A 15,468-nucleotide genomic window follows, 5' to 3' on the forward strand; every position below is an offset into this window, starting at 1 on the left:
TACTGGTAGCTTGATTAAATAGTATACTAATGTTATATGCACACATGCGCGCGCGCGCACACACACACACACACACACACACAGACTTGGGGAATCAGAGACTTAACTTTAAATATACTTTCAATGTGTTTTTTTAGATTTGATATCCTTACAAGCTCCAGGACAAGAAAATACTATTATATCATCATCTCAGTATTAGGAACCCAGCTACAGAACAACATCAATATCTATTTCTTGGCTTGTTTTTTAAATTAGTGAGTGCTCGATCATAAAGTCAGTGCTTCAAAGATTTAGGAGCCTGGATGAGACAGATGTTCCTTCATGCATAATTCTCAGATCTTATCCTAAATAAGGCACTACAGCATCACTGAATATTTCATTCTTTCATTCCATAAGTATTTATGAAGTATTTATTATTAGCCAGGTGTTGTGTTAGGCTGAGGAACACACAAAGTAGAATAAAACATTTCTGCCTGTGGCAGTAACCATTCATCCTTACCAGTATTTGTGTTCTCCTCTTCTTTGGGGGCACACAGCTAGACTGCATTTTCCAGTCTCCTCTACCATGTTCATGCCAACAGAATGCCAGTGGAAGTATCATGTGCCTGTTTTAGACCTTCCCCATAAATAAAACCCATGTGTGATTCTCACCTCTCTCTCTTTCTATCTGCCATGTAAATGAAGAGGACTCAAAGGACCTGGAATAGAGAGAGAGGAATCACAAGAACACAGGAGCCTGGGTTCCTGTATGGCTGTGTAGTACAGAGATGCTTCCTGTTCCTGTCAATCGACATTGCAATGTGATTAAACAAGAAATAAGTTTCATCGCATTAGGCCACTAAGATGTTCTAACTGCTTATTAGAGCAGTTAGTCAACTATAAGGTTTGCTATATAACAACCCCCCTCCAAATTTAGTGGCTTAGGACAAAAACATTCTCTGTGTTAGCAATTTGAAAAGGGTCAGCTGGGATGGCCCATCTGTCTCCTCAAGGCACTGCTAGGATCGCTCATGGGTTCATGGTCAGTTTGCAAGTCAGGTGGAAGCTGGCCAGTACCAAAGGGCCTCTCTCATGAGTCTGGTGGTTGGTACTGGCTGTTTGCTGAGCCATGTTTCGAGCACGCTAGCCTGGATGTCTTTTTTTTTTTTTTTTATGTTATGTTAATGGAGTGGTGGGGGGCAGCCTGGATGTCTTTGAAAGGAAAGGCAAGCTTCACTTTCTAAGCATCTTTAAAGCCTCTGCATGAATCACATTTAGCAGTGTTCCATTGCCCCAAATAAATCCTATAGCCAAGCTTAGAGTCAATGTGGATGAACCACACAAGATGATGGATATGGAGAGGTGTGATTCCCTGGGGGATAGTAGCTTAGCAATCGCTACAACACACTTGATGAAGACATTGCTCTTATGAAGCTCAGAATTCTAAGAGAGAGGGATATAAATAATTACAATACTCTTATGAGGAGTGTTAGAACCAAAGCATGAAAAAAAATGCTACAGGGGCACTAAAAAAGGGAATGGCAGGGGTGCCTGGGTGGCTCAGTCGGTTAAGCATCTACCTTCTGCTCAGGTCATGATCTCAGGGTCCTGGGATAGAGTCCCACACTGGGCTGCCTGCTCAGCAGTGAGTCTGCTTCTCCCTCTCCCTCTCTCTGCCTTTCCCCCCAACTTGTGTTCTCACTCACTCTGTGTGCGTGCTCTCTCTCAAATAAAATAAATAAATAATCTTTACAAAATAAAAAATAAAAAATAAAATAAAATAAAAAAGGGAATGGCTAACTCTGCTTAGCCTGGGTGTAATGGCACAGCTTACACAAATAAGGTAATTTTGGTGCTGGGTGTTGATAGATGAGAGGATTTTGTTAGGATTATTAGGCGTACATGATCTGGTTGTGGAAAAGAAGGAAGGACAGTCTAGAAAGGGAGAGTAATAGTACACAAAAAAGCATGGAAGTCAGAAAGAATATGGCCTATGGAAGTTCAGAAGGGTTTAATGGTACTGAGGTTTTAGTAGACAGTATTATGAAATGGGCTGCATGTGTAAGTAGGGCCAGGTGGTGATAAAAGTTTATGCCAAGGAGTTAGGAATAAATTGACAATGTTGGATCATTGAATATACTTGATCAGGGTACTCATAATATTGGTGGTCAAGCAGTTGGTGACATTGGAAGTGAACCTGAAGTAGAATTTTGGTGGAACAATAAGGTGATACCACAGGCACAAGGAGAGAGAATGTATCTCAGTACACACACTTGAGAGTATAAGAAAGATTATTGTCTTAATTTTACAATAATTCAACATAATTTCTGTCTTACACCTCTTTTCTACAGGGTGACAAAATATTGATCAGTCACTTAAGGGCTACCTCTTTACTTCAGAATTGTGTATAGGCTTTGCAGGGCTAACAAAGGTACCCAGGCCCCTCTAGGGCACATCCTCAGGCTCTGAAAGATCTAGCAGTTCTCTCTCTTACCTCCATGCTATTTGGGGATAGATAGAGGTCCCTCTGTGCCACAGAGACCAGGGCAACTCTGTGAGCCTATCTCTGGCCTTTTATGCCTGGACATACGGCAGTGTTTCTTCACTGGAGACTTGTCTTCCTGGGGCTGTACCCTAGAGATGCACACAAGTCTCTTTTGCTCCCAGATTCTATAGACACATCTGAGAGGTTTATCTTTCATGAGAAATAGAGAAACAATCTCTGTTCCAGCTACTATTGCTTCATAATAAATCAACTTAAAATTTAGCAGCTTAAATAACTTCTTATTATCTCATAGAATTTGATAGGTTGAGAATTTAGACAGGGCACAGCAGGTATGCCGGCTCTGCTCTGCGATGTCTTGTCCTTAGCTGGGGACACTCAATGCTGTGGGCTGGAATCATCTGAGGATGCATTCACTCACTCGTCTGGAGCCTGGGTGGGGAGAGCTTGAAGACAAGGACTGCTGACTGGAGCTCCGACTATGACCTCTCTATGTTGCTTGGCTTCTTCAGAGCATGGTGGCCTCAGGGGAGCCATGATTCTTACATGGCAGTTTCTGGCACCAAGAGCCCTTGTTCTAGAAAATAAGGTAGAAGCTGCATTACCTTTTATGGCCCACCCTTAGAAGTCACACTAGTTACTTCTGCCATACTCTCTTGGTTGTAGAAATCAAAAGCCCAAGCAGATTCAAGGCAAGGGGACCTAGACCCCTACCTCTCAATAGGAGGAGCATGTCAAAGAATTTTGGAGCCATGTTTTAAAACCATCCTACTTGTCTCATAGCTTATCTCTGATGTTCATTTCTCCTTTCAACCCGAGGATTTTGTTTGTCATTAGTCTGAGGCCCAGGGTGGGGTGGGAAATAAAGGATGAGGAATATCTGCTCTGACTCATGAAGTCTTATCTAAAATATTTTATCCACACCATGAGTCCTTTCCATTCATTGAGCTCTTGAGTGTTTTGAAACTCAAAGCCAGAAAGAGGCAGAAAGAACACTGCCTTTTGTTGTCACATTCCTTCCCTCATATAAAAAATATCTACAGATAAACTTAACTACTTGAAGGGGTGAAGGACCAAAGGGATGAGGGAAATACTGTGTGTGAAGTAGGGAGGAGAGGACCACTTAGTATTATCATATTTTATTCTATATATTTATTTTTTATTCCATATATTTAACATTTAAAAGCTATTCCAGCAAACATGCAACAAAGCAAAACAAATAAACAAAAATACTATTGCTCTTCTCTGATAATTTTACTACTAATAATTTTGCTGTAAAAATACAGTTTTTTTCTCTCTTTCTCTCCTTATTATTTTGTTTTCTACAATTAACGTTTTTGCATCTTCTTCAATCTAATGGACACAATATCTGGGAATATGCCAGCAATTTTAAGATATAGGACCCCCTACCCTTTAAGGTATATCAGAATCTATAGTACAATTCCTCCTGCTAACCTCACACCACATACCATCAAATCGTTTACTTTTCATCTTCTTTACCCCACAGATAAGAGATATAAACCTATTTGAGCAAAGTGAGTTACCTGAGGGTAAAAAAAATCCTTTGAATTCCCCATGAAATCTCACAGACTGGCTAAGAACTGTATATAGCAGCCTCTTCTTAGGACCTTTCAATCAAAAGCTTCTCTAGAGAAAGATGATGTTAAGTTAATATTGATCAGTGTAGATGCTGCTAATAGTCATGCAGATGTTCAACTTGAGTTTTGAGCTACCCTATAATATAGTTACTTGGCTCATACTTCTGTGCTTTATGTCCACCCCTATTTCTGAATCAGTCATATCAATTGGAAAGTTTAAATATATTATTCAGTCCCATTCTTTAAACTGGGGTGACAGGGGTGAGGCAAGAAATCAGCTTCCTGGAAGATATAGAGGTGATTACTGAGGGACAGTTAAGATTCTGTATGAAGGAAGAAGCAACTGATCATATTCACTACAGAGAAAAAGATGGAAATTTTGAAGCCTGTAGCCAAAGGATTGGTATCAATGGCAAGTGCCTGTGAGCCTAATATTAACTGAAGAAGTGGGCAGGCATTGTTTTGAGGACTGAAAGACTAAGTGTGTTGAGAGTGCTACTGATCGGATTCTATATCAAGTCAGAGGCAAGGCAGTCAGTTTACACAGCAAAGTGGACAAGAAGTTGCCCCCCCAAGCTTGTGGAAATTACCAAGAGGAGGAGTAAACTTCCTCTACAGATCATTAATGTAGACGATACCAGACTCTTGGAAAATGATGCCTGCCAGATCCTATACCAGCAAAGAACAGAAAAGTGTAGTTGGTTTTAAGGATATAAAAGATAGATTCATACTCCTACTTGATGGAAATACACTGATAGCTACATGTCTAAACCTATCAAGACAACCTTGACTTACAAAGTGATTTATAGATAAATGGACAAATGGTCTTTGAGAACCTAATGTGAGCTTTTTATATTTAAGGCACTGTTCTCTGCTTCAGAGCTGAAGGGATCTTTGAAATCCCAGGACCTTTTGGCCAGCGTGAAGCACGAGTGTCAGGAGATTAACATTTGGAAACCATTTTTCTTTAGAGTTAGAACAAGAGTTTGCATAAAATCCAGCCCAAGTCAACTTCTAAAGACTGAAATTCAAGTTTACAAAGCTTACTTGCAAGCCGGAAACAGCTTATTTATATATATATTTTTTCCTTTCTATTTATTTATTTATTATTTATTTATTTATTTATTTATTTATTTATTTTGATGTAGTGTTCCATGATTCATTGTTTGCGTATAACACCCAGTGCTCCATTCAATATGTGCCCTCCTTAATACCCATCACCCGGCTAACCCATCCCCCAACCCCCCTCTTCTCTAGAACCCTCAGTTTGTTTCTCAGAGTCCATAGTCTCTCATGGTTCATCTCCCCCTCCAATTTCCCCCCCTTCCTTTTTCCCTTCCTACTATCTTTTTTTTTTTTAACATATAATGTATTATTTGTTTCAGAGGTACAGATCTGTGATTCAACAGTCTTGCACAATTCACAGCATTCACCATAGCACATACCCTCCCCAGTGTCTGTCACCCAGCCACCCCACCCCTCCCAACCCCTACCACTCCAGCAACCCTCAGTTTGTTTCCTGAGATTAAGAATTCCTCATATCAGTGAGATCATATGATACATGTCTTTCTCTGATTGACTTATTTCGCTTAGCGTAATACCCTCTAGTTCCATCCACGTCGTTGCAAATGGCAAGATTTCGGGGGTTTTTTGATGGCTGCATAATATTCCATTGATTATATATACCACATCTTCTTTATCCATTCATCTGTTGGTGGACATCTTGGCTCTTTCCATAGTTTGGCTATTGTGGACACTGGTGCTATAAACATTAGGATGCACATACCCCTTTGGGTCCCTACATTTGTATCTTTGGGGTAAATACCCAGTAGTGCAATTGCTGGTCATATGGCAGCTCTATTTTCAACTTCTTAAGGAACCTCCATACTGTTTTCCAGAGCGGCTGCACCAGCTTGCATTCCCACCAACAGTATATGAGGGTTCCCCTTTCTACCCATCCTCGCCAACATCTGTCGTTTCCTGACTTGTTAATTTTAGCCATTCTGACTGGTGTGAGGTGGTATCTCATTGAGGTTTTGATTTGGATTTCCCTGATGCCGAGTGATGTTGAGCACTTTTTCATGTGTCTGTTGGCCATTTGGATGTCTTCTTTGGAAAAATGTCTGTTCATGTCTTCTGCCCATTTCTTGATTGGATTATTTGTTCTTTGGGTGTAGAGTTTGATAAGTTCTTTATAGATTTTGGATACTAGCCCTTGTATCTGATATGTCATTTGCAAATATCTTCTCCCATTCTGTCGGGTGTCTTTTGGTTTTGTTGACTGTTTCCTTTGCTGTGCAAAAGCTTTTTATCTTGATGAAGTCCCAATAGTTCATTTTTGCCCTTGCTTCCCTTGCCTTTGGCGATGTTTCTAGGAAGAAGTTGCTGTGGCTGAGGTCGAAGAGGTTGCTGCCTGTGTTCTCCTCTAGGATTTTGATGGACTCCTGTATCACATTTAGGTCTTTCATCCATTTGGAGTCTATTTTTGTGTGTGGTGTCAGGAAATGGTCCAGTTTCATTCTTCTGCATGTGGCTGTCCAATTTTCCCAACACCATTTGTTGAAAAGACTGTCTTTTTTCCATTGGATATTCTTTCCTGCTTTGTCGAAGATTAGTTGACCAGAGTTGAGAGTCCATTTCTGGGCTCTCTATTCTGTTCCATTGATCGATGTGTCTGTTTTTGTGCCAGTACCATACTGTCTTGATGATGACAGCTTTGTAATAGAGCTTGAAGTCTGGAATAGTGATGCCGCCAGTTTTTCTTTTCTTTTTCAACATTCCTCTGGCTATTCGGGGTCTTTTCTGGTTCCATACAAATTTTAGGATTATTTTTTCCATTTCTTTGAAAAAGTTGATGGTATTTTGATAGGGATTGCACTGAATGTGTAGATTGCTCTAGGTAACATTGACATCTTCACAATATTTGTTCTTCTAATCCATGAGCATGGAACATTTTTCCATTTCTTTGTGTCTTCCTCAATTTCTTTCATGAGTATTTTATAGTTTTCTGAGTACAGATTCTTTGGCTTTTTGGTTAGATTTATTCCTATGTATCTTATGGTTTTTGGTGCAATTGTAAACGGAATCAACTCCTTAATTTCTCTTTCTTCTGTCTTGTTGTTGGTGTCTATAAATACAACTGATTTCTGTGCATTGATTTTATATCCTGCCACTTTACCGAATTTCTGTATGAGTTCTAGCAGTTTTGGGGTGGAGTCTTTTGGGTTTTCCACATAAAGTATCATATCATCTGCAAAGAGTGAGAGTTTGACTTCTTTGCCGATTCAGATGCCTTTTATTTCTTTTTGTTGTCTGATTGCTGTGGCTAGGACTTCTAGTACTATGTTGAATAGCTGTGGTGATAGTGGACATCCCTGCCGTGTTCCTGACCTTAGGGGGAAAGCTCTCAGTTTTTCCCCATTGAGAACGATATTTGCTGTGTGTTTTTCATAGATGGCTTTTATGATATTGAGGTATATACCCTCTATCCCTACACTGTGAAGAGTTTTAATCAAGAAAGGATGCTGTACTTTGTCAAATGCATTTTCTGCATCTATTGAGGGGATCATATGGTTCTTGTTCTTTCTTTTATTAATGTATTGTATCATATTGATTGATTTGCAGATGTTGAACTAACCTTGCAGCCCAGGAATAAATCCCACTTGGTCGTGGTGAATAATCTTTTTAATGTACTGTTGGATTCTATTGGCTAGTATTTTGGTGAGAATTTTTGCATCCATGTTCATCAGGGATATTGGTCTGTAATTCTCCTTTTTGATGGGGTCTTTGTCTGGTTTTGGGATCAAGGTAATGCTGGCCTCATAAAATGAGTTTGGAAGTTTTCCTTCCATTTCTATTTTTTGGAACAGTTTCAGAAGAATAGGTATTAATTCTTCTTTAAATGTTTGGTAGAATTTCCCTGGGAAGCCATCTGGTGCTGGGCTCTTGTTTGTTGGGAGATTTTTGATTACTGCTTCAATTTCCTTAGTGGTTATGGGTCTGTTCAGGTTTTCTATTTCTTCCTGATTCAGTTTTGGTAGTTTATACATCAGCTCTTAGTTTCATTGATCTGTTCTAATGTTCTTTTGGTTTCTATTTCATTGATTTCTGCTCTGATCTTTATTATTTCTCTTCTCCTGCTGGGTTTAGGCCTTATTGGCTGTTCTTTCTCCAGCTCCTTTAGGTGTAGGGTTAGGTAGTGTATTTGAGACCTTTCTTGTTTCTTGAGAAAGGCTTGTATTGCTATATACTTTCCTCTTAGGAACGCCTTTGCTGCACCCCAAAGATTTTGAACAGTTGTGTTTTCATTTTCATTTGTTTCCATGAATTTTTAAAATTCTTCTTTAATTTCGTGGTTGACCCATTCATTCTTTAGTAGGATGCTCTTTAGCCTCCATGTATTCAAGTCTTTTCTGACTTTCCTCTTGTGATTGAGTTCTAGTTTCAAAGCATTGTGGTCTGAAAATATGCAGGGAATGATCCCAATCTTTTGGTACCAGTTGAGACCTGATTTGTGACCTAGGATGTGATCTATTCTGGAGAATGTTCCATGGGTGCTAGAGAAGAATGTGTATTCTGTTGCTTTGGGATGGAATGTTCTGAATAGATCTGTGAAGTCCATTTGGTCCAGCGTGTCATTTAAAGTCTTTATTTCCTTGTTGATCTTTTGCTTATATGATCCGTCCATTTCAGTGAGGAGGGTGTTAAAGTCTCCTACTAGTATTGTATTGTTGTTGATGTGTTTCTTTGATTTTGTTATTAATTGGCTTATGTAATTGGCTGCTCCCATGTTAGGGGCATAGGTATTTACAAGTGTTAGATCTTCTTGTTGGATAGACCCTTTAAGTAGGATATAGTGTCCTTCTTCATCTCTTATTACAGTCTTTGGTTTAAAATCTAATTTGTCTGATATAAGGATTGCCACCCCAGCTTTCTTTTGGTGTCCATTAGCATGGTAAATGGTTTTCCACCCCCTCACTTTCAATCTGGGGGTGTCTTTGGGTCTAAAATGAGTCTCTTGCAGACAGCATATCGATGGGTCTTGTTTTTTTATCCAATCTGATAGCCTGTGTCTTTTGATTGGGGCATTTAGCCCATTTACATTCAGGGTAACTATTGAAAGATAGGAATTTAGTGCCATTGTATTGCCTGTAAGGTGACTGTTACTGTATATTGTCTGTGTTCCTTTCTGGTCTATGTTGCTTTAGGCTCTCTCTTTGCTTAGAGGACCCCTTTCAATATTTCTTGTAGGGCTGGTTTCGTGTTTGCAAATTCCTTTAGTTTTTGTTTGTCCTGGAAGCTTTTTATCTCTCCTATTTTCAATGACAGCCTAGCTGGATATAGTATTCTTGACTGCATATTTTTCTCATTTAGTGTTCTGAATATATCCTGCCAGTCCTTTCTGGCCTGCCAGATCTCTGTGGATAGGTCTGCTGCCAATCTAATGTTTCTACCATTGTAGGTTACAGACCTCTTGTCCCGAGCTGCTTTCAGGATTTTCTCTTTGTCTCTGAGACTCGTAAGTTTTACTATTAGATGTTGGGGTGTTAACCTATTTTTATTGATTTTGAGGGGGGTTCTCTATGCCTCCTGGATTTTGATGCCTGTTCCCTTCCGCAATTTACAGAAGTTCTCTGCTAAAATTGCTCCAATATACCTTCTGCCCCTCTCTGTCTTCCCTCTTCTTCTTCTGGCATCCCAATTATTCTAAAATTGTTTCGTCTTATGGTATCATTTATCTCTCGAATTCTGCCCTGGTGATCCAGTAGTTGTTTATCTCTCTTTTTCTCAGCTTCTTTATTTTCCATCATTTGGTCTTCTATATCACTAATTCTCTCTTCTGCCTCATTTATCCTAGCAGTTAGAGCCTCCATTTTTGATTGCACCTCTTTAATAGCCTTTTTGATTTCAAATTGGTTAGATTTTAGTCCTTTTATTTCTCCAGAAAGGTTTTCTCTAGTATCTTCCATGCTTTTTTCAAGCCCAGCTAGTATCTTTATAATCGTCATTCTGAACTCTAGTTCCAACATCTTACTAATGTCCATATTGATTAGGTCCTTGGCAGTCAGTACTGTCTCTCCTTCTTTTTTGGGGGGGTGAGTTTTTCCATCTTGTCATTTTGTCCAGAGGAGAATAGATGAATGAGAGAACAAAATGTTAACAGGGTAACAACAACCCCAGAAAAATATACACTAAACAAATCAGAAGAGACCTGAAACCAGGGGAAAAGAAAGGGAAAGAAAGAAAAAAGAAAAAAGAAAAAGAAAAAGAAAAAAAGAATATGATCAAATATGATCAGGCTGGTGAATTGATCAGTTCCACACACCAGATTTTGGGTGTATTTTGGTCTGTTAGAAGAAACTGCCTCTCAAAATTTTAAAGAAAGAACTTAGGGCGCCTGGGTGGCTCAGTTGGTTAAGCGACTGCCTTCGGCTCAGGTCATGATCCTGGAGTCCCTGGATTGAGTCCCACATCGGGCTCCCTGCTCGGTGGGGAGTCTGCTTCTCCCTCTGACCCTCCCCACTCTCATTGATCTCTCTCATTCTCTCTCTCTCAAATAAATAAATAAAATCTTAAAAAAAAAAAAAGAAAGAAGAACTTATATATGTACAAAAATAAGGGTAAATATGATGAAGGGATGGAATATGACTGTAAAGATGAAAATTATAAAAGATTTTATAAAAGGAATTGATAAAATAAGAAGTTGGTTGAAAAAAGAAAGAAGAGAAATTAAAAAAAAGGGGGGGGAGGGAATGTGATCAGGCAGGAGACTAGAACAAAGCCATACACTAGAGATTTAGGGTATATTTTGGTCGTTAGAAGAAACTGTATCCCAAAATTTTAAAGAGAGAACAACTTATATATATACCAAAAATAAGTTTAACTACAATGAAGGGATAGAATATGACTCTTCCAGAATGTGGTCGCTTTTCTGTCCAGAGAGGTGCTGTTATTCTTTTCTTCAATCTCCTGTTGAGTTCCTAGGTGTTCAGAATGGTTTGATCCCTATCTAGCTGAATTCCTGGGACCAAATGAAATTTAGGTCTCCTACTCCTTCACCATCTTCCTCCTCCTCCTTATTTATATATTTTTAACATTTGCCTTAAAACGAAACATTGGTCTATAACTCTAAAATTCTGAAATCAGCAAAATCAAACTTCCACTGCTTCAAAACATTTCCCTCAACAAAGGCTGGCAGCAGTGCCATGGTGACAGTACAGGAAACAGGGCAGTGGGCTGTAAGACAGGAATCTTGGGCATTAAAGAACTCTTGACCTTGAACAAGTCACTTCACTTCTCTAGGTGGGAAAATCTAGCTTATTAGATGGGATGCCTAAGGCACTGAAACATATCAATTGCTATTTTCTTCTGACTTTAAGGTTGAAGAGTCTGAGTACAGTTAAGCCACTTGTCCCCAGTCAAATACTGAGTCAGTAGGCTAGGAATGGCTTGCATACCCCATGACTCCTTAGGCTGGGTCTCTCTCTCTCCCTCTCTCCTCTAGTGCTTTCCAGAATTTGGCAGTAAATCTGGCTGCGTCTAATGAAAGGGCTTCCACTGTCAGCACCACCCATAGATAAGCATCTTTGACTCTGGAGCTCCTACCAGGGATCTCTCGCATTGTAGTAGGCTTACCCCATGAACCCCACCTGCCTTGGCATCTCTGAAGCACAGTCTACAAATAAGCACAGGACATAAGGAATAATCCCTTGCAATGAACAAATATCTTCTCAAACCCTGAACATGCTCAGAGGAGCATTACTGGGATTAGTGGATTAAATGCATTAGTCTAAATGATCTCACTCATTTTGCATTGTATAATAAGTGCAAACCTCAGAGTGATGGGAATGTTCCTTTGCAAAGCCAGCTATAGCTTTCTAAAGGAAAGTTTAGAGATAAGAGAATATTCTGCAACATAAAAGACATTTACACCTTTTGGGGGTGCCTCTAACACTGTGTAAGAGAGAGTAAGCAAGTGTTTGAGGTACTCAGGTCAGTGATGATAAAGAAAGAAGAAACTGGCTCACAGCCCTATGATTCTCCATTGCAATTTCCTCCAGAACAATTTATGAAAATGGTCCACTTTACCCGGGCCTGGAAAAGCCTATCTTCTGTCTTGAAAAACCTGTAAAGTTGGATATAGTCATGATCTTAAGTGGTTGCCATCTAGGATTATGACAACCCTCTATTTCATTGGTTGAGTGAACACCCAGCTTACTAGGTTCTCATGAGATACTCAGTCAGGATAGCACTGGCCAAACCCTAGGGATCCTGAGAAGATAGTTTTGGTGTGTCAGACCCTGCCTGCCTCTGGCCTCTCTCTCCCTCCTTTCCACACTTTCAAGGGCCAACTGACCCCCTGACAGGCTCAGTCCTGCCTCCTCAAGAGTTATCTTTTTAACCAAAACAGCTCATCACAGTGACCCACTTTACATTGGTCTGGTCCTGGCCTTGCCTTTTCTAGCCAAACAATGGGTTTTGACTTTGAGTATTGGACTTGAAGTCTCTTCTTTCTTTCAGCACCTTCTGTCTTGCTCCTGCCGGTCTCTTGAGTATGGGCAGAGGAGTCAGAGATGCTAAGTTCTGGCCTTTGCTTTGTGTTTATTAGTGGAATTACTTTAAGCAGATTTGTTCTTACAAGTCTTGGTTGCTCACCTATAAAATGGGGATAATCATGAAACCTATCTCAGAGGTCAGTATGAAGATTAAATAAGGTACAGTATATAGAGCACTTAGCACAGAGTCCATAAAAACTGCTCAATAACTTTAAGCAATTAGTACTAATATCAATAAAATATATACAAAAGTACAGTGATTCTGTTTACATATAAGGGTCTTTTCCCCCAAACTGGATTGTAGATTTTTTTAAAGTGAGGGGTTATGTTGGAAAGGGTTTTCCAATCTCCTTCAGAACTAAGCCAAATGTAGTAAGAATGAATAGAGTTCTTGATTGACTTGAAACCAGAGCAAGGTAAAAAATATTACCTTATTACTAGAGCTCAGATTGGAATCTTGTACATGCATGCTGAGAAAATAAAGGATAAGTCGATTTTTGGAAAGCAGGAATTGCAAGCCCACACAACGCAGAGTACTGTTACCTACATCCTCTCTCTCTCTCTCTTTTTTTTTAAGAGTGGAATTTAATCTCTATTTACAGGACACTGCAAGAGAGGAGATTCCACATAGAAATAAGAAACCCACTGAGAGGAGGAGCTTCATACAGGTGGTACAGTTTGGAACTGATCAAGTAGAGTTTCGTTGTAAAAAGTGCTACAACAACAAAACACATTTAAAAAGAGTTCTTAGTAGAAAAACAGTAAGACAAACTTCTACCAAACAGAGTACCCAACAAACAACTTTCTGCCTCAGCTGTACAATCTAAAAGTTAAAAGTCCCGGGAGTGCCGTCCTGAACTTGGAACGTATAGCCTTCAGAGGTAGTTTCTGGCACAACATTCTGATCTTTCTCTTCCTCTACAGAGAAATACTTCTCAATCAAGTTTAATGAAGCTTTGTACACAGACTCATTTTCATGGTTTTGTAGAGCTTCAATTTTGCCCAAACATCCACATTCTTCAATCATTACACTAAGTTTCTCAGTTTCACCTAGTTTCTCAGCAGCCTGAAAGATGTTTGAAATGGCATCCAGAATAACCAGAATAATTTTGGGTCTTTTGCAGTTAAGAGGTTCATCAATGGTTCTATTATACCACAATGAATGAGGTATACACTCTGTTCAACTGTCCCACCACTTGTATAGTTGGTCACAGCTCACACAGCTTCCTTTTGTGTCTTAAAATCTGCCTTAGAGAGAACATCAACAAGGAATGGGACTAATCCATGATTCACAACTTGCTGTATCTGGTCCTGGCGACCAGCTGTGATGTTTGACATTGTCCACGTAGCTTCCTTCTGAATATTAGTTTTGGGATTCATTAGGAGGCTGGGAAAAACAGCAAGTGCTCCTGCATCTATTACAACCTGAGTCTGTTCATCTGTCCCAGTGACAATATTTCCTATGGCTCTTAGCGCAGGAGTCACAATGGGCAATTCAGTAGCTCCTAGAAGCTTCACAAGCTGGAGCACAACTCCTGTTTTCACATCCATTTCAATCTGTTCATTTGGACCATCAGTAAGGTAGGCAATGGCCCAGCAGGTATCTGCCAATACTTCTGGATCATCATGACGCAGGAGACAAACTAAGGTAGGAAGAATCTGCTCAACAGCATCTAATGGGGGTGCAGGATTCTTGTTGCGACAAAGGTTTGAAAGTGTCCAAGTAAGGTTACGTAAGTAACCACATGCTAAAGATGACATATCAGGAACTGCAAGGAGAGCCAATAGTGGGTCAACTGCACCATACTTGATAACCAAGTCTCGAAAAACTGAACCATCACCTGCAATGTTTCCTAGAGCCCATACAGCTTGTTCACTGATGTGGGCTTGGGAAGATGCCAACAGAGAAATGAATGCTGGGATAGCACCTCCATCTACCACAGCCTTGGTCTGTTCTGACGTCCCAGAAGCAATGTTAGTGAGAGCCCAAGCAGATTCAAACTGAATGGGACTACAATCAGTTCTGCCCAAGAAGGACACAAATTTTGGAATCAAACCAGCCCGGATTATGTTTCTATGGGGGGCTGTTTCTTCCTAGAAAGCAGTTTCCTAGCAGCTTGAGTAGCCTGGAGCTGGCTTTCCAAATTGTTGCTATTTATGCCTTTGACAATGTCATCAACAGACCAATGTAGTGCCTTGGTTGTTGTGGTTTTCCTGTAGTGGAGAGGTAGCATCATCAGGAAACGAGCTTACGTTTCTCCTTTTCAGCATCTGGTCATCCTTCTTAGCTTTCCTCAGCTCCACATTAACTTCTATTTGGCGCCGCCTCATTTCTGTACTGTCTTTCCCCTTGTTCTTGAATCTGTTAAGGCGGGCAGCTGGTGAATTAGCATTCTCGTTGGTGGACATGGTTATGAGACAAAGGGAGAAAGTCAGCCGGTTCAGGCTTCCACAGGAGGCAGTCTGGGGCGTGCAGGCTGTGGGACAGCTGCCCTCAAAACGTCCACCACAGATCACCCCAAAGACGGTGCTACCTACATCCTCTCTTGATCCCAGGGCATGCCAACTACGAAGGATAGAGCTAGGTCTTCAGCTGGTCCTCAGTCACTAAACACTCTGTAGGACCCTGCATTGAAATTGCATGCAAGCTGTCAGATAAAACATTCAGAAAGAATTGCTTAGTTTATACACAAAGTATTCTTCAAACTGCTGTAAATAAAACAATCTTGCTCATCATTATTGACTCCTGATTATTAATTAGACTATCTAGCAATTGTAAGACCCCAACAGGCATAGCTTTTCTCTGTCAGATACTCACAAGAAAACAGCTGTC

At 40.1% G+C, this 15,468-nt stretch overlaps 1 pseudogene; it reads right to left on the minus strand.

The window, feature by feature from the left end:
- Window positions 1-13,458: 13,458 nt before the first annotated feature.
- Window positions 13,459-15,059, minus strand: LOC116637433 (annotated as a pseudogene).
- Between the last annotated feature and the right edge of the window lie 409 nt (window positions 15,060-15,468).

The sequence above is a fragment of the Phoca vitulina genome, unplaced genomic scaffold, assembly GCF_004348235.1.
Source record: "Phoca vitulina isolate PV1807 unplaced genomic scaffold, GSC_HSeal_1.0 scaffold14, whole genome shotgun sequence".
In the NCBI taxonomy this organism is placed as follows: domain Eukaryota; kingdom Metazoa; phylum Chordata; class Mammalia; order Carnivora; family Phocidae; genus Phoca; species Phoca vitulina.